The sequence below is a fragment of the Hemiscyllium ocellatum genome, unplaced genomic scaffold, assembly GCF_020745735.1.
Source record: "Hemiscyllium ocellatum isolate sHemOce1 unplaced genomic scaffold, sHemOce1.pat.X.cur. scaffold_1345_pat_ctg1, whole genome shotgun sequence".
In the NCBI taxonomy this organism is placed as follows: Eukaryota; Metazoa; Chordata; class Chondrichthyes; order Orectolobiformes; family Hemiscylliidae; genus Hemiscyllium; species Hemiscyllium ocellatum.
In genome coordinates this window covers 26,639-47,657 of record NW_026867750.1, presented here as the reverse complement: position 1 = coordinate 47,657, position 21,019 = coordinate 26,639, and the positions used below count along the sequence as shown (strand labels likewise).

The 21,019-nt window shown below is 50.3% G+C and overlaps 6 non-coding genes across 6 annotated transcripts; all 6 read right to left on the bottom strand.

Annotated features, from left to right (window-relative positions):
* Positions 1-2,281: 2,281 nt before the first annotated feature.
* Positions 2,282-2,353, bottom strand: trnam-cau (transfer RNA methionine (anticodon CAU)). Its single transcript has one exon. It is a non-coding gene; the product is annotated as a tRNA-Met (tRNA).
* Positions 2,354-5,564: 3,211 nt separating this feature from the next.
* On the bottom strand, positions 5,565-5,636 carry trnam-cau (transfer RNA methionine (anticodon CAU)). The gene has a single exon. It is a non-coding gene; the product is annotated as a tRNA-Met (tRNA).
* Positions 5,637-8,843: 3,207 nt separating this feature from the next.
* trnam-cau (transfer RNA methionine (anticodon CAU)) lies at positions 8,844-8,915 on the bottom strand. Its single transcript has one exon. It is a non-coding gene; the product is annotated as a tRNA-Met (tRNA).
* Positions 8,916-12,120: 3,205 nt separating this feature from the next.
* Positions 12,121-12,192, bottom strand: trnam-cau (transfer RNA methionine (anticodon CAU)). The gene has a single exon. It is a non-coding gene; the product is annotated as a tRNA-Met (tRNA).
* A 3,199-nt stretch (positions 12,193-15,391) lies between these two features.
* On the bottom strand, positions 15,392-15,463 carry trnam-cau (transfer RNA methionine (anticodon CAU)). Its single transcript has one exon. It is a non-coding gene; the product is annotated as a tRNA-Met (tRNA).
* A 3,204-nt stretch (positions 15,464-18,667) lies between these two features.
* trnam-cau (transfer RNA methionine (anticodon CAU)) lies at positions 18,668-18,739 on the bottom strand. Its single transcript has one exon. It is a non-coding gene; the product is annotated as a tRNA-Met (tRNA).
* Positions 18,740-21,019: the final 2,280 nt, after the last annotated feature.

Genomic DNA, 21,019 nt, shown 5'->3' with positions numbered 1-21,019 from the left:
AATACATTTGAGATTGCTCTAAGAATTGCTAGCGGCAAAGAGTTTCTCGAACAGCTGCTTCTCATTCAGTCTCCCTGCTGCTGTTTGTCACGTCCCCAGGAACCGGGCTCTCTCCACTGGCAGATAATTCAACCATTTTGTTTTGAAACTCTTCTATGACACCCGAGCGGCCAGTGACAAGCATTACCCTCCTCACCATGGGATACAGAGAACAGGAGAAGACCACGCAGATCTCCACGAGTGTATCAACTCGACTGTGCACATTGGGCCAGTATATCACTGTGAAATATTTATGTCCAAGCTTTTTTCCGGAAGCAGATGAGAAGGCGAGGTGCAGAACAGAGCGCAGTTATACGGGAAAGCTGCTAAAGACGACATTGAGTGAATAGGAGAGAGTGGGTTATGGTCCCAACACGCACCCGTTGTGCCAGGGGTTACACTTCGGGTCCACTCTTCCTTCACTCGCAACACCCCACACCCACCTCCCATAGTGCCAAGTCGCTTTCGCCTGCAACCGCCGAATGTGTAACACCTGCCCATTTACCTGCTCCCTCCTGAATATCCAAGGGCTCAAACATACCTGCCAGGTGAAGCAGCACTTTTGCCACAACCTAGTCCACTGCATTCGCTACTCACAGTGTCGTTTCCCCAATGTAGCATGAAGCATAAACTGGGTGACTGCTTCGCTGAACATCCCGGTTCTGCCCGCAGGAAAAAGGCCCTGACCTGGCGGTTGTCTGCCACTTTAACACATCACCCTGTTCCCTGACCAACATCTCTGTCTCAGGCTTGCAGCAGTGTTCTAGCTCCAGATGAAAGAACAACGACTCATTTTCCACTTGGAGACCTGACAGCCCTCCGGTCTTCAATATCGAGTTCCATAACTTTAGGGCCTGAACTCCCCCATGTCCTTGACCCCTACCACACAAACGACTCCTTGTTATCACCTCGTCTGCTATGACACACTACGTATTGTTAGCCACTAACAGTCTCCATGAGCAGCTATTCGCCCTCTCACGCGGATCGTTATTCACTCCTACGTCCTTCCTATTGTTCTCTCTCTCTGAGCTGGCGGCAAACACAGCAATGTACATTGGAGACTCTGAGCCAGCTGAAAGTTGCTCAGTGTGAAGTACATTCCACATTGCTCCAAGAATTGCAAGCAGCAAAGCGTTTCCAGAACTTCTGCTTGTCATTTTGTCCCCGGGGCGATGATGTTTGTCTCATCCCCAGGAACTGGACTATCTCCACTCCTCGATAATTAAACCAATTTATTTCTACTTGCACGTTGTTCTGGGGTTGGGGGGGGGGGGGGCGGGGTGTAGGGTGGGGGCGGGTAGAGTCTCTCTCTCTCTCTCTCTCTCTCTCACTCTCTGAAACCGTTGGGGTGAGAGGTGTCAGTTGCATTAATGCGGGGAACATGAACAACTTTGATTGTGAACTTTCTCCAAAGGTCTGTTATCGGAGCGATAGAAAGATGCTGTGCTGGCAGGACAGAGAGAAATGGACACCGAGGACTCTTCGCCCAGGTAAATTCACATTGTTGTGCAGCCTTCTTGGTGTTCAGAAATCGTCTTCACGCAGCAATCTTACGGAAAGTCTATTGCAAAGTGGGCATCGCTTTCTTTGTTGCTACCGCGCAGCAGTTAACATCTGAGCCCCAAGTGTCCCAGATGAAGAGACTCCGAGTGAAACCTTCACTCACTGAGAGTCCTCCCCACGGCCCTGAGCTGAGGGACTGCAGGCAGTCCAACACGGAAGGGACGGTTAAAAATGAACCAGTTTTGCTCCCTCAGCCTCTCTGTCCCAGAGACAGGCAGTGGGACGCCATAAACACGTAGCACCATTCTCGCGTAGACACAAGCCGTTCAACCCATCGAATCCACGCCGATTGCCTGTCTCTCTCTCTCTCTGAGGTTATTCACAATCGGTGGGATCCGTCCTAATCGTGGGGGAACTGTGTCTGAGTCGTGATGAGGTTTTTGACATGCTTGTCATTCACGTCTGAACCAGGGTAGCGAATTACTGCAGGGAATGGACGAAACCGCAAGACATTTGTTTCAACTTGACCAGCTGATTGGCATCGCAGAGAACTGGTTTTGCGATCCAGTTCAGAATAAAAACCGCCGAACAACAGAATGCCACTGAGACCTCGAAAACCACGCACCTTGCATGGAGTGGATTTGGCGAGTGCATCGATATGCTACATGCCATTCGGGTATGCAGCTGGCAGAAGAGAGCACCGATCCAAAGGAAATCAGCTCGAGGTGACATTGAATAATAGCAGAGGATGGTTTCGATCCATCGACCTCTGGGTTATGGGCCCAGCACGCTCCCGCTGCGCCACTCTGCTGCCACGCTCTGAGCCCTGTCCACAGAGCGATTCAGCTTTTCATCTGGCACGCGGCTCGCACGTTCGAGACTGATGTCAAAGACCTCCGCTGCTGTCGTGTGATATGCTGTTTCGCAGACGTACGGAGGCTGTGTAAATAGAAACGTTTTTACTAAATTCCCACATTCTGTTGGTCGAACTGTGATGTGATTTCACACTGAATCACAACATGTGTCGCAGCGCAGACGGAGGCCATGCGGCCCACCTTCGCTCTGCTGGTTCTATACTTAAGTCAACGTGTGTCTATTCGTTTCATTCTCAGCGTAAATCTGCACATCTGAACGTGACCACCGAATTCCCTTTTGTGTTCATTGAATCTTCCTCTTTGTCAATGTCCGACAGGGACTTACTGACACTAACCACTCCCTGTACGAAAACGTTCTTCCTCCTGTCACTTTTACTTGTTTTCCTGGTGACCTTAAAATTCTGCCGAATCGTTGTGGACCTTTCAGGTGTGGGAACATTTTCACAACATTATTTCCTGTTTCTAGGTCCCTCATGACTTGGAAAACTTCGGTTCTCCGAGGAGAGCTGTCCCAATTTTCCAATCTACCTTCATTGCTGACATTCCCCAAACACCGCACAGCTCACGTCAACCTGTTCGACACTACATCCAACCATTTCACTTCCCTGTTTTCTGCCTTGTCCGTACTCCAGACAGCCCAACCTCGTTTCACCAAGGTGCTTTTTGAGAAAATTAATCAGGCAGTTTTGCACAAGTCAAGTTTTAGAAAAACCTCGGGCTCGTCCGGGATTTGAACCCGGGACCTCTCGCAACTCATCACAGTACGGCACCCAAAGCGAGAATCATACGCCTAGACCAACGAGCCAGCGAGCCGGCGCGCGATGATGCCCCACACCGCTTGAGTGACCTGAGACGTGCTCACTATGAAATACATTTGAGATTGCTCTAAGAATTGCTAGCGGCAAAGAGTTTCTCGAACAGCTGCTTCTCATTCAGTCTCCCTGCTGCTGTTTGTCACGTCCCCAGGAACCGGGCTCTCTCCACTGGCAGATAATTCAACCATTTTGTTTTGAAACTCTTCTATGACACCCGAGCGGCCAGTGACAAGCATTACCCTCCTCACCATGGGATACAGAGAACAGGAGAAGACCACGCAGATCTCCACGAGTGTATCAACTCGACTGTGCACATTGGGCCAGTATATCACTGTGAAATATTTATGTCCAAGCTTTTTTCCGGAAGCAGATGAGAAGGCGAGGTGCAGAACAGAGCGCAGTTATACGGGAAAGCTGCTAAAGACGACATTGAGTGAATAGGAGAGAGTGGGTTATGGTCCCAACACGCACCCGTTGTGCCAGGGGTTACACTTCGGGTCCACTCTTCCTTCACTCGCAACACCCCACACCCACCTCCCATAGTGCCAAGTCGCTTTCGCCTGCAACCGCCGAATGTGTAACACCTGCCCATTTACCTGCTCCCTCCTGAATATCCAAGGGCTCAAACATACCTGCCAGGTGAAGCAGCACTTTTGCCACAACCTAGTCCACTGCATTCGCTACTCACAGTGTCGTTTCCCCAATGTAGCATGAAGCATAAACTGGGTGACTGCTTCGCTGAACATCCCGGTTCTGCCCGCAGGAAAAAGGCCCTGACCTGGCGGTTGTCTGCCACTTTAACACATCACCCTGTTCCCTGACCAACATCTCTGTCTCAGGCTTGCAGCAGTGTTCTAGCTCCAGATGAAAGAACAACGACTCATTTTCCACTTGGAGACCTGACAGCCCTCCGGTCTTCAATATCGAGTTCCATAACTTTAGGGCCTGAACTCCCCCATGTCCTTGACCCCTACCACACAAACGACTCCTTGTTATCACCTCGTCTGCTATGACACACTACGTATTGTTAGCCACTAACAGTCTCCATGAGCAGCTATTCGCCCTCTCACGCGGATCGTTATTCACTCCTACGTCCTTCCTATTGTTCTCTCTCTCTGAGCTGGCGGCAAACACAGCAATGTACATTGGAGACTCTGAGCCAGCTGAAAGTTGCTCAGTGTGAAGTACATTCCACATTGCTCCAAGAATTGCAAGCAGCAAAGCGTTTCCAGAACTTCTGCTTGTCATTTTGTCCCCGGGGCGATGATGTTTGTCTCATCCCCAGGAACTGGACTATCTCCACTCCTCGATAATTAAACCAATTTATTTCTACTTGCACGTTGTTCTGGGGGTTGGGGGGGGGGGGCGGGGTGTAGGGTGGGGGCGGGTAGAGTCTCTCTCTCTCTCTCTCTCTCTCTCACTCTCTGAAACCGTTGGGGTGAGAGGTGTCAGTTGCATTAATGCGGGGAACATGAACAACTTTGATTGTGAACTTTCTCCAAAGGTCTGTTATCGGAGCGATAGAAAGATGCTGTGCTGGCAGGACAGAGAGAAATGGACACCGAGGACTCTTCGCCCAGGTAAATTCACATTGTTGTGCAGCCTTCTTGGTGTTCAGAAATCGTCTTCACGCAGCAATCTTACGGAAAGTCTATTGCAAAGTGGGCATCGCTTTCTTTGTTGCTACCGCGCAGCAGTTAACATCTGAGCCCCAAGTGTCCCAGATGAAGAGACTCCGAGTGAAACCTTCACTCACTGAGAGTCCTCCCCACGGCCCTGAGCTGAGGGACTGCAGGCAGTCCAACACGGAAGGGACGGTTAAAAATGAACCAGTTTTGCTCCCTCAGCCTCTCTGTCCCAGAGACAGGCAGTGGGACGCCATAAACACGTAGCACCATTCTCGCGTAGACACAAGCCGTTCAACCCATCGAATCCACGCCGATTGCCTGTCTCTCTCTCTCTCTGAGGTTATTCACAATCGGTGGGATCCGTCCTAATCGTGGGGGAACTGTGTCTGAGTCGTGATGAGGTTTTTGACATGCTTGTCATTCACGTCTGAACCAGGGTAGCGAATTACTGCAGGGAATGGACGAAACCGCAAGACATTTGTTTCAACTTGACCAGCTGATTGGCATCGCAGAGAACTGGTTTTGCGATCCAGTTCAGAATAAAAACCGCCGAACAACAGAATGCCACTGAGACCTCGAAAACCACGCACCTTGCATGGAGTGGATTTGGCGAGTGCATCGATATGCTACATGCCATTCGGGTATGCAGCTGGCAGAAGAGAGCACCGATCCAAAGGAAATCAGCTCGAGGTGACATTGAATAATAGCAGAGGATGGTTTCGATCCATCGACCTCTGGGTTATGGGCCCAGCACGCTCCCGCTGCGCCACTCTGCTGCCACGCTCTGAGCCCTGTCCACAGAGCGATTCAGCTTTTCATCTGGCACGCGGCTCGCACGTTCGAGACTGATGTCAAAGACCTCCGCTGCTGTCGTGTGATATGCTGTTTCGCAGACGTACGGAGGCTGTGTAAATAGAAACGTTTTTACTAAATTCCCACATTCTGTTGGTCGAACTGTGATGTGATTTCACACTGAATCACAACATGTGTCGCAGCGCAGACGGAGGCCATGCGGCCCACCTTCGCTCTGCTGGTTCTATACTTAAGTCAACGTGTGTCTATTCGTTTCATTCTCAGCGTAAATCTGCACATCTGAACGTGACCACCGAATTCCCTTTTGTGTTCATTGAATCTTCCTCTTTGTCAATGTCCGACAGGGACTTACTGACACTAACCACTCCCTGTACGAAAACGTTCTTCCTCCTGTCACTTTTACTTGTTTTCCTGGTGACCTTAAAATTCTGCCGAATCGTTGTGGACCTTTCAGGTGTGGGAACATTTTCACAACATTATTTCCTGTTTCTAGGTCCCTCATGACTTGGAAAACTTCGGTTCTCCGAGGAGAGCTGTCCCAATTTTCCAATCTACCTTCATTGCTGACATTCCCCAAACACCGCACAGCTCACGTCAACCTGTTCGACACTACATCCAACCATTTCACTTCCCTGTTTTCTGCCTTGTCCGTACTCCAGACAGCCCAACCTCGTTTCACCAAGGTGCTTTTTGAGAAAATTAATCAGGCAGTTTTGCACAAGTCAAGTTTTAGAAAAACCTCGGGCTCGTCCGGGATTTGAACCCGGGACCTCTCGCAACTCATCACAGTACGGCACCCAAAGCGAGAATCATACGCCTAGACCAACGAGCCAGCGAGCCGGCGCGCGATGAATGCCCCACACCGCTTGAGTGACCTGAGACGTGCTCACTATGAAATACATTTGAGATTGCTCTAAGAATTGCTAGCGGCAAAGAGTTTCTCGAACAGCTGCTTCTCATTCAGTCTCCCTGCTGCTGTTTGTCACGTCCCCAGGAACCGGGCTCTCTCCACTGGCAGATAATTCAACCATTTTGTTTTGAAACTCTTCTATGACACCCGAGCGGCCAGTGACAAGCATTACCCTCCTCACCATGGGATACAGAGAACAGGAGAAGACCACGCAGATCTCCACGAGTGTATCAACTCGACTGTGCACATTGGGCCAGTATATCACTGTGAAATATTTATGTCCAAGCTTTTTTCGGAAGCAGATGAGAAGGCGAGGTGCAGAACAGAGCGCAGTTATACGGGAAAGCTGCTAAAGACGACATTGAGTGAATAGGAGAGAGTGGGTTATGGTCCCAACACGCACCCGTTGTGCCAGGGGTTACACTTCGGGTCCACTCTTCCTTCACTCGCAACACCCCACACCCACCTCCCATAGTGCCAAGTCGCTTTCGCCTGCAACCGCCGAATGTGTAACACCTGCCCATTTACCTGCTCCCTCCTGAATATCCAAGGGCTCAAACATACCTGCCAGGTGAAGCAGCACTTTTGCCACAACCTAGTCCACTGCATTCGCTACTCACAGTGTCGTTTCCCCAATGTAGCATGAAGCATAAACTGGGTGACTGCTTCGCTGAACATCCCGGTTCTGCCCGCAGGAAAAAGGCCCTGACCTGGCGGTTGTCTGCCACTTTAACACATCACCCTGTTCCCTGACCAACATCTCTGTCTCAGGCTTGCAGCAGTGTTCTAGCTCCAGATGAAAGAACAACGACTCATTTTCCACTTGGAGACCTGACAGCCCTCCGGTCTTCAATATCGAGTTCCATAACTTTAGGGCCTGAACTCCCCCATGTCCTTGACCCCTACCACACAAACGACTCCTTGTTATCACCTCGTCTGCTATGACACACTACGTATTGTTAGCCACTAACAGTCTCCATGAGCAGCTATTCGCCCTCTCACGCGGATCGTTATTCACTCCTACGTCCTTCCTATTGTTCTCTCTCTCTGAGCTGGCGGCAAACACAGCAATGTACATTGGAGACTCTGAGCCAGCTGAAAGTTGCTCAGTGTGAAGTACATTCCACATTGCTCCAAGAATTGCAAGCAGCAAAGCGTTTCCAGAACTTCTGCTTGTCATTTTGTCCCCGGGGCGATGATGTTTGTCTCATCCCCAGGAACTGGACTATCTCCACTCCTCGATAATTAAACCAATTTATTTCTACTTGCACGTTGTTCTGGGGGTGGGGGGGGGCGGGGTGTAGGGTGGGGGCGGGTAGAGTCTCTCTCTCTCTCTCTCTCTCTCTCACTCTCTGAAACCGTTGGGGTGAGAGGTGTCAGTTGCATTAATGCGGGGAACATGAACAACTTTGATTGTGAACTTTCTCCAAAGGTCTGTTATCGGAGCGATAGAAAGATGCTGTGCTGGCAGGACAGAGAGAAATGGACACCGAGGACTCTTCGCCCAGGTAAATTCACATTGTTGTGCAGCCTTCTTGGTGTTCAGAAATCGTCTTCACGCAGCAATCTTACGGAAAGTCTATTGCAAAGTGGGCATCGCTTTCTTTGTTGCTACCGCGCAGCAGTTAACATCTGAGCCCCAAGTGTCCCAGATGAAGAGACTCCGAGTGAAACCTTCACTCACTGAGAGTCCTCCCCACGGCCCTGAGCTGAGGGACTGCAGGCAGTCCAACACGGAAGGGACGGTTAAAAATGAACCAGTTTTGCTCCCTCAGCCTCTCTGTCCCAGAGACAGGCAGTGGGACGCCATAAACACGTAGCACCATTCTCGCGTAGACACAAGCCGTTCAACCCATCGAATCCACGCCGATTGCCTGTCTCTCTCTCTCTCTGAGGTTATTCACAATCGGTGGGATCCGTCCTAATCGTGGGGGAACTGTGTCTGAGTCGTGATGAGGTTTTTGACATGCTTGTCATTCACGTCTGAACCAGGGTAGCGAATTACTGCAGGGAATGGACGAAACCGCAAGACATTTGTTTCAACTTGACCAGCTGATTGGCATCGCAGAGAACTGGTTTTGCGATCCAGTTCAGAATAAAAACCGCCGAACAACAGAATGCCACTGAGACCTCGAAAACCACGCACCTTGCATGGAGTGGATTTGGCGAGTGCATCGATATGCTACATGCCATTCGGGTATGCAGCTGGCAGAAGAGAGCACCGATCCAAAGGAAATCAGCTCGAGGTGACATTGAATAATAGCAGAGGATGGTTTCGATCCATCGACCTCTGGGTTATGGGCCCAGCACGCTCCCGCTGCGCCACTCTGCTGCCACGCTCTGAGCCCTGTCCACAGAGCGATTCAGCTTTTCATCTGGCACGCGGCTCGCACGTTCGAGACTGATGTCAAAGACCTCCGCTGCTGTCGTGTGATATGCTGTTTCGCAGACGTACGGAGGCTGTGTAAATAGAAACGTTTTTACTAAATTCCCACATTCTGTTGGTCGAACTGTGATGTGATTCACACTGAATCACAACATGTGTCGCAGCGCAGACGGAGGCCATGCGGCCCACCTTCGCTCTGCTGGTTCTATACTTAAGTCAACGTGTGTCTATTCGTTTCATTCTCAGCGTAAATCTGCACATCTGAACGTGACCACCGAATTCCCTTTTGTGTTCATTGAATCTTCCTCTTTGTCAATGTCCGACAGGGACTTACTGACACTAACCACTCCCTGTACGAAAACGTTCTTCCTCCTGTCACTTTTACTTGTTTTCCTGGTGACCTTAAAATTCTGCCGAATCGTTGTGGACCTTTCAGGTGTGGGAACATTTTCACAACATTATTTCCTGTTTCTAGGTCCCTCATGACTTGGAAAACTTCGGTTCTCCGAGGAGAGCTGTCCCAATTTTCCAATCTACCTTCATTGCTGACATTCCCCAAACACCGCACAGCTCACGTCAACCTGTTCGACACTACATCCAACCATTTCACTTCCCTGTTTTCTGCCTTGTCCGTACTCCAGACAGCCCAACCTCGTTTCACCAAGGTGCTTTTTGAGAAAATTAATCAGGCAGTTTTGCACAAGTCAAGTTTTAGAAAAACCTCGGGCTCGTCCGGGATTTGAACCCGGGACCTCTCGCAACTCATCACAGTACGGCACCCAAAGCGAGAATCATACGCCTAGACCAACGAGCCAGCGAGCCGGCGCGCGATGATGCCCCACACCGCTTGAGTGACCTGAGACGTGCTCACTATGAAATACATTTGAGATTGCTCTAAGAATTGCTAGCGGCAAAGAGTTTCTCGAACAGCTGCTTCTCATTCAGTCTCCCTGCTGCTGTTTGTCACGTCCCCAGGAACCGGGCTCTCTCCACTGGCAGATAATTCAACCATTTTGTTTTGAAACTCTTCTATGACACCCGAGCGGCCAGTGACAAGCATTACCCTCCTCACCATGGATACAGAGAACAGGAGAAGACCACGCAGATCTCCACGAGTGTATCAACTCGACTGTGCACATTGGGCCAGTATATCACTGTGAAATATTTATGTCCAAGCTTTTTTCCGGAAGCAGATGAGAAGGCGAGGTGCAGAACAGAGCGCAGTTATACGGGAAAGCTGCTAAAGACGACATTGAGTGAATAGGAGAGAGTGGGTTATGGTCCCAACACGCACCCGTTGTGCCAGGGGTTACACTTCGGGTCCACTCTTCCTTCACTCGCAACACCCCACACCCACCTCCCATAGTGCCAAGTCGCTTTCGCCTGCAACCGCCGAATGTGTAACACCTGCCCATTTACCTGCTCCCTCCTGAATATCCAAGGGCTCAAACATACCTGCCAGGTGAAGCAGCACTTTTGCCACAACCTAGTCCACTGCATTCGCTACTCACAGTGTCGTTTCCCCAATGTAGCATGAAGCATAAACTGGGTGACTGCTTCGCTGAACATCCCGGTTCTGCCCGCAGGAAAAAGGCCCTGACCTGGCGGTTGTCTGCCACTTTAACACATCACCCTGTTCCCTGACCAACATCTCTGTCTCAGGCTTGCAGCAGTGTTCTAGCTCCAGATGAAAGAACAACGACTCATTTTCCACTTGGAGACCTGACAGCCCTCCGGTCTTCAATATCGAGTTCCATAACTTTAGGGCCTGAACTCCCCCATGTCCTTGACCCCTACCACACAAACGACTCCTTGTTATCACCTCGTCTGCTATGACACACTACGTATTGTTAGCCACTAACAGTCTCCATGAGCAGCTATTCGCCCTCTCACGCGGATCGTTATTCACTCCTACGTCCTTCCTATTGTTCTCTCTCTCTGAGCTGGCGGCAAACACAGCAATGTACATTGGAGACTCTGAGCCAGCTGAAAGTTGCTCAGTGTGAAGTACATTCCACATTGCTCCAAGAATTGCAAGCAGCAAAGCGTTTCCAGAACTTCTGCTTGTCATTTTGTCCCCGGGGCGATGATGTTTGTCTCATCCCCAGGAACTGGACTATCTCCACTCCTCGATAATTAAACCAATTTATTTCTACTTGCACGTTGTTCTGGGGTTGGGGGGGGGGGGCGGGGTGTAGGGTGGGGGCGGGTAGAGTCTCTCTCTCTCTCTCTCTCTCTCTCACTCTCTGAAACCGTTGGGGTGAGAGGTGTCAGTTGCATTAATGCGGGGAACATGAACAACTTTGATTGTGAACTTTCTCCAAAGGTCTGTTATCGGAGCGATAGAAAGATGCTGTGCTGGCAGGACAGAGAGAAATGGACACCGAGGACTCTTCGCCCAGGTAAATCACATTGTTGTGCAGCCTTCTTGGTGTTCAGAAATCGTCTTCACGCAGCAATCTTACGGAAAGTCTATTGCAAAGTGGGCATCGCTTTCTTTGTTGCTACCGCGCAGCAGTTAACATCTGAGCCCCAAGTGTCCCAGATGAAGAGACTCCGAGTGAAACCTTCACTCACTGAGAGTCCTCCCCACGGCCCTGAGCTGAGGGACTGCAGGCAGTCCAACACGGAAGGGACGGTTAAAAATGAACCAGTTTTGCTCCCTCAGCCTCTCTGTCCCAGAGACAGGCAGTGGGACGCCATAAACACGTAGCACCATTCTCGCGTAGACACAAGCCGTTCAACCCATCGAATCCACGCCGATTGCCTGTCTCTCTCTCTCTGAGGTTATTCACAATCGGTGGGATCCGTCCTAATCGTGGGGGAACTGTGTCTGAGTCGTGATGAGGTTTTTGACATGCTTGTCATTCACGTCTGAACCAGGGTAGCGAATTACTGCAGGGAATGGACGAAACCGCAAGACATTTGTTTCAACTTGACCAGCTGATTGGCATCGCAGAGAACTGGTTTTGCGATCCAGTTCAGAATAAAAACCGCCGAACAACAGAATGCCACTGAGACCTCGAAAACCACGCACCTTGCATGGAGTGGATTTGGCGAGTGCATCGATATGCTACATGCCATTCGGGTATGCAGCTGGCAGAAGAGAGCACCGATCCAAAGGAAATCAGCTCGAGGTGACATTGAATAATAGCAGAGGATGGTTTCGATCCATCGACCTCTGGGTTATGGGCCCAGCACGCTCCCGCTGCGCCACTCTGCTGCCACGCTCTGAGCCCTGTCCACAGAGCGATTCAGCTTTTCATCTGGCACGCGGCTCGCACGTTCGAGACTGATGTCAAAGACCTCCGCTGCTGTCGTGTGATATGCTGTTTCGCAGACGTACGGAGGCTGTGTAAATAGAAACGTTTTTACTAAATTCCCACATTCTGTTGGTCGAACTGTGATGTGATTTCACACTGAATCACAACATGTGTCGCAGCGCAGACGGAGGCCATGCGGCCCACCTTCGCTCTGCTGGTTCTATACTTAAGTCAACGTGTGTCTATTCGTTTCATTCTCAGCGTAAATCTGCACATCTGAACGTGACCACCGAATTCCCTTTTGTGTTCATTGAATCTTCCTCTTTGTCAATGTCCGACAGGGACTTACTGACACTAACCACTCCCTGTACGAAAACGTTCTTCCTCCTGTCACTTTTACTTGTTTTCCTGGTGACCTTAAAATTCTGCCGAATCGTTGTGGACCTTTCAGGTGTGGGAACATTTTCACAACATTATTTCCTGTTTCTAGGTCCCTCATGACTTGGAAAACTTCGGTTCTCCGAGGAGAGCTGTCCCAATTTTCCAATCTACCTTCATTGCTGACATTCCCCAAACACCGCACAGCTCACGTCAACCTGTTCGACACTACATCCAACCATTTCACTTCCCTGTTTTCTGCCTTGTCCGTACTCCAGACAGGCCAACCTCGTTTCACCAAGGTGCTTTTTGAGAAAATTAATCAGGCAGTTTTGCACAAGTCAAGTTTAGAAAAACCTCGGGCTCGTCCGGGATTTGAACCCGGGACCTCTCGCAACTCATCACAGTAAGGCACCCAAAGCGAGAATCATACGCCTAGACCAACGAGCCAGCGAGCCGGCGCGCGATGATGCCCCACACCGCTTGAGTGACCTGAGACGTGCTCACTATGAAATACATTTGAGATTGCTCTAAGAATTGCTAGCGGCAAAGAGTTTCTCGAACAGCTGCTTCTCATTCAGTCTCCCTGCTGCTGTTTGTCACGTCCCCAGGAACCGGGCTCTCTCCACTGGCAGATAATTCAACCATTTTGTTTTGAAACTCTTCTATGACACCCGAGCGGCCAGTGACAAGCATTACCCTCCTCACCATGGGATACAGAGAACAGGAGAAGACCACGCAGATCTCCACGAGTGTATCAACTCGACTGTGCACATTGGGCCAGTATATCACTGTGAAATATTTATGTCCAAGCTTTTTTCGGAAGCAGATGAGAAGGCGAGGTGCAGAACAGAGCGCAGTTATACGGGAAAGCTGCTAAAGACGACATTGAGTGAATAGGAGAGAGTGGGTTATGGTCCCAACACGCACCCGTTGTGCCAGGGGTTACACTTCGGGTCCACTCTTCCTTCACTCGCAACACCCCACACCCACCTCCCATAGTGCCAAGTCGCTTTCGCCTGCAACCGCCGAATGTGTAACACCTGCCCATTTACCTGCTCCCTCCTGAATATCCAAGGGCTCAAACATACCTGCCAGGTGAAGCAGCACTTTTGCCACAACCTAGTCCACTGCATTCGCTACTCACAGTGTCGTTTCCCCAATGTAGCATGAAGCATAAACTGGGTGACTGCTTCGCTGAACATCCCGGTTCTGCCCGCAGGAAAAAGGCCCTGACCTGGCGGTTGTCTGCCACTTTAACACATCACCCTGTTCCCTGACCAACATCTCTGTCTCAGGCTTGCAGCAGTGTTCTAGCTCCAGATGAAAGAACAACGACTCATTTTCCACTTGGAGACCTGACAGCCCTCCGGTCTTCAATATCGAGTTCCATAACTTTAGGGCCTGAACTCCCCCATGTCCTTGACCCCTACCACACAAACGACTCCTTGTTATCACCTCGTCTGCTATGACACACTACGTATTGTTAGCCACTAACAGTCTCCATGAGCAGCTATTCGCCCTCTCACGCGGATCGTTATTCACTCCTACGTCCTTCCTATTGTTCTCTCTCTCTGAGCTGGCGGCAAACACAGCAATGTACATTGGAGACTCTGAGCCAGCTGAAAGTTGCTCAGTGTGAAGTACATTCCACATTGCTCCAAGAATTGCAAGCAGCAAAGCGTTTCCAGAACTTCTGCTTGTCATTTTGTCCCCGGGGCGATGATGTTTGTCTCATCCCCAGGAACTGGACTATCTCCACTCCTCGATAATTAAACCAATTTATTTCTACTTGCACGTTGTTCTGGGGGTGGGGGGGGGGGCGGGGTGTAGGGTGGGGGCGGGTAGAGTCTCTCTCTCTCTCTCTCTCACTCTCTGAAACCGTTGGGGTGAGAGGTGTCAGTTGCATTAATGCGGGGAACATGAACAACTTTGATTGTGAACTTTCTCCAAAGGTCTGTTATCTGAGCGATAGAAAGATGCTGTGCTGGCAGGACAGAGAGAAATGGACACCGAGGACTCTTCGCCCAGGTAAATTCACATTGTTGTGCAGCCTTCTTGGTGTTCAGAAATCGTCTTCACGCAGCAATCTTACGGAAAGTCTATTGCAAAGTGGGCATCGCTTTCTTTGTTGCTACCGCGCAGCAGTTAACATCTGAGCCCCAAGTGTCCCAGATGAAGAGACTCCGAGTGAAACCTTCACTCACTGAGAGTCCTCCCCACGGCCCTGAGCTGAGGGACTGCAGGCAGTCCAACACGGAAGGGACGGTTAAAAATGAACCAGTTTTGCTCCCTCAGCCTCTCTGTCCCAGAGACAGGCAGTGGGACGCCATAAACACGTAGCACCATTCTCGCGTAGACACAAGCCGTTCAACCCATCGAATCCACGCCGATTGCCTGTCTCTCTCTCTCTGAGGTTATTCACAATCGGTGGGATCCGTCCTAATCGTGGGGGAACTGTGTCTGAGTCGTGATGAGGTTTTTGACATGCTTGTCATTCACGTCTGAACCAGGGTAGCGAATTACTGCAGGGAATGGACGAAACCGCAAGACATTTGTTTCAACTTGACCAGCTGATTGGCATCGCAGAGAACTGGTTTTGCGATCCAGTTCAGAATAAAAACCGCCGAACAACAGAATGCCACTGAGACCTCGAAAACCACGCACCTTGCATGGAGTGGATTTGGCGAGTGCATCGATATGCTACATGCCATTCGGGTATGCAGCTGGCAGAAGAGAGCACCGATCCAAAGGAAATCAGCTCGAGGTGACATTGAATAATAGCAGAGGATGGTTTCGATCCATCGACCTCTGGGTTATGGGCCCAGCACGCTCCCGCTGCGCCACTCTGCTGCCACGCTCTGAGCCCTGTCCACAGAGCGATTCAGCTTTTCATCTGGCACGCGGCTCGCACGTTCGAGACTGATGTCAAAGACCTCCGCTGCTGTCGTGTGATATGCTGTTTCGCAGACGTACGGAGGCTGTGTAAATAGAAACGTTTTTACTAAATTCCCACATTCTGTTGGTCGAACTGTGATGTGATTTCACACTGAATCACAACATGTGTCGCAGCGCAGACGGAGGCCATGCGGCCCACCTTCGCTCTGCTGGTTCTATACTTAAGTCAACGTGTGTCTATTCGTTTCATTCTCAGCGTAAATCTGCACATCTGAACGTGACCACCGAATTCCCTTTTGTGTTCATTGAATCTTCCTCTTTGTCAATGTCCGACAGGGACTTACTGACACTAACCACTCCCTGTACGAAAACGTTCTTCCTCCTGTCACTTTTACTTGTTTTCCTGGTGACCTTAAAATTCTGCCGAATCGTTGTGGACCTTTCAGGTGTGGGAACATTTTCACAACATTATTTCCTGTTTCTAGGTCCCTCATGACTTGGAAAACTTCGGTTCTCCGAGGAGAGCTGTCCCAATTTTCCAATCTACCTTCATTGCTGACATTCCCCAAACACCGCACAGCTCACGTCAACCTGTTCGACACTACATCCAACCATTTCACTTCCCTGTTTTCTGCCTTGTCCGTACTCCAGACAGCCCAACCTCGTTTCACCAAGGTGCTTTTTGAGAAAATTAATCAGGCAGTTTTGCACAAGTCAAGTTTTAGAAAAACCCTCGGGCTCGTCCGGGATTTGAACCCGGGACCTCTCGCAACTCATCACAGTAAGGCACCCAAAGCGAGAATCATACGCCTAGACCAACGAGCCAGCGAGCCGGCGCGCGATGATGCCCCACACCGCTTGAGTGACCTGAGACGTGCTCACTATGAAATACATTTGAGATTGCTCTAAGAATTGCTAGCGGCAAAGAGTTTCTCGAACAGCTGCTTCTCATTCAGTCTCCCTGCTGCTGTTTGTCACGTCCCCAGGAACCGGGCTCTCTCCACTGGCAGATAATTCAAACATTTTGTTTTGAAACTCTTCTATGACACCCGAGCGGCCAGTGACAAGCATTACCCTCCTCACCATGGATACAGAGAACAGGAGAAGACCACGCAGATCTCCACGAGTGTATCAACTCGACTGTGCACATTGGGCCAGTATATCACTGTGAAATATTTATGTCCAAGCTTTTTTCGGAAGCAGATGAGAAGGCGAGGTGCAGAACAGAGCGCAGTTATACGGGAAAGCTGCTAAAGACGACATTGAGTGAATAGGAGAGAGTGGGTTATGGTCCCAACACGCACCCGTTGTGCCAGGGGTTACACTTCGGGTCCACTCTTCCTTCACTCGCAACACCCCACACCCACCTCCCATAGTGCCAAGTCGCTTTCGCCTGAAACCGCCGAATGTGTAACACCTGCCCATTTACCTGCTCCCTCCTGAATATCCAAGGGCTCAAACATACCTGCCAGGTGAAGCAGCACTTTTGCCACAACCTAGTCCACTGCATTCGCTACTCACAGTGTCGTTTCCCCAATGTAGCATGAAGCATAAACTGGGTGACTGCTTCGCTGAACATCCCGGTTCTGCCCGCAGGAAAAAGGCCCTGACCTGGCGGTTGTCTGCCACTTTAACACATCACCCTGTTCCCTGACCAACATCTCTGTCTCAGGCTTGCAGCAGTGTTCTAGCTCCAGATGAAAGAACAACAACTCATTTTCCACTTGGAGACCTTACAGCCCTCCGGTCTTCAATATCGAGTTCCATAACTTTAGGGCCTGAACTCCCCCATGTCCTTGACCCCTACCACACAAACGACTCCTTGTTATCACCTCGTCTGCTATGACACACTACGTATTGTTAGCCACTAACAGTCTCCATGAGCAGCTATTCGCCCTCTCACGCGGATCGTTATTCACTCCTACGTCCTTCCTATTGTTCTCTCTCTCTGAGCTGGCGGCAAACACAGCAATGTACATTGGAGACTCTGAGCCAGCTGAAAGTTGCTCAGTGTGAAGTACATTCCACATTGCTCCAAGAATTGCAAGCAGCAAAGCGTTTCCAGAACTTCTGCTTGTCATTTTGTCCCCGGGGCGATGATGTTTGTCTCATCCCCAGGAACTGGACTATCTCCACTCCTCGATAATTAAACCAATTTATTTCTACTTGCACGTTGTTCTGGGGTTGGGGGGGGGGGCGGGGTGTAGGGTGGGGGCGGGTAGAGTCTCTCTCTCTCTCTCTCTCTCTCACTCTCTGAAACCGTTGGGGTGAGAGGTGTCAGTTGCATTAATGCGGGGAACATGAACAACTTTGATTGTGAACTTTCTCCAAAGGTCTGTTATCGGAGCGATGGAAAGATGCTGTGCTGGCAGGACAGAGAGAAATGGACACCGAGGACTCTTCGCCCAGGTAAATTCACATTGTTGTGCAGCCTTCTTGGTGTTCAGAAATCGTCTTCACGCAGCAATCTTACGGAAAGTCTATTGCAAAGTGGGCATCGCTTTCTTTGTTGCTACCGCGCAGCAGTTAACATCTGAGCCCCAAGTGTCCCAGATGAAGAGACTCCGAGTGAAACCTTCACTCACTGAGAGTCCTCCCCACGGCCCTGAGCTGAGGGACTGCAGGCAGTCCAACACGGAAGGGACGGTTAAAAATGAACCAGTTTTGCTCCCTCAGCCTCTCTGTCCCAGAGACAGGCAGTGGGACGCCATAAACACGTAGCACCATTCTCGCGTAGACACAAGCCGTTCAACCCATCGAATCCACGCCGATTGCCTGTCTCTCTCTCTCTGAGGTTATTCACAATCGGTGGGATCCGTCCTAATCGTGGGGGAACTGTGTCTGAGTCGTGATGAGGTTTTTGACATGCTTGTCATTCACGTCTGAACCAGGGTAGCGAATTACTGCAGGGAATGGACGAAACCGCAAGACATTTGTTTCAACTTGACCAGCTGATTGGCATCGCAGAGAACTGGTTTTGCGATCCAGTTCAGAATAAAAACCGCCGAACAACAGAATGCCACTGAGACCTCGAAAACCACGCACCTTGCATGGAGTGGATTTGGCGAGTGCATCGATATGCTACATGCCATTCGGGTATGCAGCTGGCAGAAGAGAGCACCGATCCAAAGGAAATCAGCTCGAGGTGACATTGAATAATAGCAGAGGATGGTTTCGATCCATCGACCTCTGGGTTATGGGCCCAGCACGCTCCCGCTGCGCCACTCTGCTGCCACGCTCTGAGCCCTGTCCACAGAGCGATTCAGCTTTCATCTGGCACGCGGCTCGCACGTTCGAGACTGATGTCAAAGACCTCCGCTGCTGTCGTGTGATATGCTGTTTCGCAGACGTACGGAGGCTGTGTAAATAGAAACGTTTTTACTAAATTCCCACATTCTGTTGGTCGAACTGTGATGTGATTTCACACTGAATCACAACATGTGTCGCAGCGCAGACGGAGGCCATGCGGCCCACCTTCGCTCTGCTGGTTCTATACTTAAGTCAACGTGTGTCTATTCGTTTCATTCTCAGCGTAAATCTGCACATCTGAACGTGACCACCGAATTCCCTTTTGTGTTCATTGAATCTTCCTCTTTGTCAATGTCCGACAGGGACTTACTGACACTAACCACTCCCTGTACGAAAACGTTCTTCCTCCTGTCACTTTTTACTTGTTTTCCTGGTGACCTTAAAATTCTGCCGAATCGTTGTGGACCTTTCAGGTGTGGGAACATTTTCACAACATTATTTCCTGTTTCTAGGTCCCTCATGACTTGGAAAACTTCGGTTCTCCGAGGAGAGCTGTCCCAATTTTCCAATCTACCTTCATTGCTGACATTCCCCAAACACCGCACAGCTCACGTCAACCTGTTCGACACTACATCCAACCATTTCACTTCCCTGTTTTCTGCCTTGTCCGTACTCCAGACAGCCCAACCTCGTTTCACCAAGGTGCTTTTTGAGAAAATTAATCAGGCAGTTTTGCACAAGTCAAGTTTTAGAAAAACCCTCGGGCTCGTCCGGGATTTGAACCCGGGACCTCTCGCAACTCATCACAGTAAGGCACCCAAAGCGAGAATCATACGCCTAGACCAACGAGCCAGCGAGCCGGCGCGCGATGATGCCCCACACCGCTTGAGTGACCTGAGACGTGCTCACTATGAAATACATTTGAGATTGCTCTAAGAATTGCTAGCGGCAAAGAGTTTCTCGAACAGCTGCTTCTCATTCAGTCTCCCTGCTGCTGTTTGTCACGTCCCCAGGAACCGGGCTCTCTCCACTGGCAGATAATTCAACCATTTTGTTTGAAACTCTTCTATGACACCCGAGCGGCCAGTGACAAGCATTACCCTCCTCACCATGGGATACAGAGAACAGGAGAAGACCACGCAGATCTCCACGAGTGTATCAACTCGACTGTGCACATTGGGCCAGTATATCACTGTGAAATATTTATGTCCAAGCTTTTTTCCGGAAGCAGATGAGAAGGCGAGGTGCAGAACAGAGCGCAGTTATACGGGAAAGCTGCTAAAGACGACATTGAGTGAATAGGAGAGAGTGGGTTATGGTCCCAACACGCACCCGTTGTGCCAGGGGTTACACTTCGGGTCCACTCTTCCTTCACTCGCAACACCCCACACCCACCTCCCATAGTGCCAAGTCGCTTTCGCCTGCAACCGCCGAAAGTGTAACACCTGCCCATTTACCTGCTCCCTCCTGAATATCCAAGGGCTCAAACATACCTGCCAGGTGAAGCAGCACTTTTGCCACAACCTAGTCCACTGCATTCGCTACTCACAGTGTCGTTTCCCCAATGTAGCATGAAGCATAAACTGGGTGACTGCTTCGCTGAACATCCCGGTTCTGCCCGCAGGAAAAAGGCCCTGACCTGGCGGTTGTCTGCCACTTTAACACATCACCCTGTTCCCTGACCAACATCTCTGTCTCAGGCTTGCAGCAGTGTTCTAGCTCCAGATGAAAGAACAACACTCATTTTCCACTTGGAGACCTGACAGCCCTCCGGTCTTCAATATCGAGTTCCATAACTTTAGGGCCTGAACTCCCCCATGTCCTTGACCCCTACCACACAAACGACTCCTTGTTATCACCTCGTCTGCTATGACACACTACGTATTGTTAGCCACTAACAGTCTCCATGAGCAGCTATTCGCCCTCTCACGCGGATCGTTATTCACTCCTACGTCCTTCCTATTGTTCTCTCTCTCTGAGCTGGCGGCAAACACAGCAATGTACATTGGAGACTCTGAGCCAGCTGAAAGTTGCTCAGTGTGAAGTACATTCCACATTGCTCCAAGAATTGCAAGCAGCAAAGCGTTTCCAGAACTTCTGCTTGTCATTTTGTCCCCGGGGCGATGATGTTTGTCTCATCCCCAGGAACTGGACTATCTCCACTCCTCGATAATTAAACCAATTTATTTCTACTTGCACGTTGTTCTGGGGGTGGGGGGGGGCGGGGTGTAGGGTGGGGGCGGGTAGAGTCTCTCTCTCTCT